At 51.0% G+C, this 1,697-nt stretch overlaps 1 protein-coding gene across 1 annotated transcript in view; it reads right to left on the bottom strand.

Annotated features, from left to right (window-relative positions):
* Positions 1–1,697, bottom strand: part of VPS37B (VPS37B, ESCRT-I subunit) — a 24,379-nt gene that overhangs the window by 19,037 nt on the left and 3,645 nt on the right. The gene's annotated exons all lie outside the window — the stretch shown is intronic.

Below are 1,697 nucleotides of genomic sequence, written 5' to 3'. Positions count from 1 at the left end.
CGAGGAAACTGCCGCTGGAAAGACTGACCACTTGCCAAAGGACACCCCGCTAGTATCAAAAGCCTCTGCCACCCCGCGCCACAATTTTAATCAACGCAAAGGAAGTAGAAAGCAATTAAACAGAACAGGTGATGAGATCTCATCTAAGCCGGTCTCACAATTCTGTTGTTAAACAAAGGGAGCCAGCCTCTACCGAACGCTTCCCCTGGGCCACGTGCTGTCGTCACCTGCCACCCCACTGGGCCTCGCGGGGACCCGAAAAAGCAGGCCTGGTTACTCTCTGCCCCAGCAGTGGAGGGGTTAAAGTGCAGAGAGCTTCACGGAGCTAAGGTCCACAGCTCTCCTGATGCCTCCCTTAAAAAAAAAATAAAATCGAATTTCAAAAAATATCCCAGGCACGGCAATTTTTTACTCGAGTTGAAATAATAGGTCCATGGAAGAGGAGGTTCAAACATACAGGCTGAAGCCTTCACTTATGACATGAGTGAACGGCACGAAAGGACAAGCTCCAGTAGCACAAACACACTCGGGGTTTAAACCTCGGCTCCTAAAACCAGTCTCACGGCGGTCCCGCGTGTGCCACAGAGGCAGTCTTCGGGTTTGCAGCCAGGTGGGGACGTCGCAACAAGCCGCTGTGATTCAGGCAGCACCTGGCCGCCCCACACACGTCACACCGGAGCACACATGTCACACCAGAGCACACACGTCACACCGCCCCACACACGTCACACCAGAGCACACATGTCACACTGCCTCACACATCACACCGGAGCACACCGTAAGGAAACAAGCCCCTTCCAGACTGGACCAACTCCCAGGACACGACGGGGTTCTCAGACGCCCCGCGCTTCTGCATGTGGGCACCTCCCATGCCCCAGGAACACAGAGCCTGACTTTGAACCCTCGGTTCGCCCCAGTCGGTCAGCGCTTCCTCGGACAGCGCACCCGGAGAAGTGGCCAGAGAGGTCGGCTTTAGCTGCCTGCCCGCCTAAGTGACAGCTCCTTTTAAGGGAGTGCCCTGCAAGTCCACTGGGGTTCGTGTGGACAGAGGACAGCGCATTCCACGGCCATGTAAAAATAACTTTAAACGAAAATAATAATGTGTGCATATGAAACGGAAGGAGCAGAAGGTCCCTAGGGAGACAGATACTACATTTAGGCAGCTGCAAAATGGACAGGAGGCACGGGAAAAGACAGACACACAGGCATGCAAAACGAGGAGGTCTATGGCTCCGACTCGACTTCAACGTCCCAAGTGGCACTAAGGCTCACGTGCCACAATAAAACAGTGCAAGACAAGCACGCACGCCTGTACTTAAGCCCAGCAGCGAATGCCTTCAAACCTAGCCACACTTTCCAGCTGCCACAAAATATCCCCTCAGGCTGGAAGAAGCCTTACTCTGCAATTTAAAACACTTCCTCTGCCAATTAAAAAAAAAGGCTCTGGTTCAGGTTAAGAGACTCTGCTGTAAAAGTCCTGTTCCACTGACTGTCTCATCCCAGACCTACAGAGACACATAATCATTTTGACCATAGAAAAGTAAAATGTTTCTTAGGCTAACAGCAAGGAAAAGTTTACTTAAAATCCTTGAAATAAGACCTTATTAACTTGGCAGGATGATCTATTAATGACTACTGGTAACCTTTCTAAAAAGGGAGCACTACAAACGGTTATGAATAACTGCACTCACTGCATA

Source organism: Pteropus vampyrus, unplaced genomic scaffold, assembly GCF_000151845.1.
Source record: "Pteropus vampyrus isolate Shadow unplaced genomic scaffold, Pvam_2.0 Scaffold23, whole genome shotgun sequence".
Taxonomy (NCBI): domain Eukaryota; kingdom Metazoa; phylum Chordata; class Mammalia; order Chiroptera; family Pteropodidae; genus Pteropus; species Pteropus vampyrus.
This window is presented reverse-complemented; position numbering and strand designations above follow the sequence as displayed.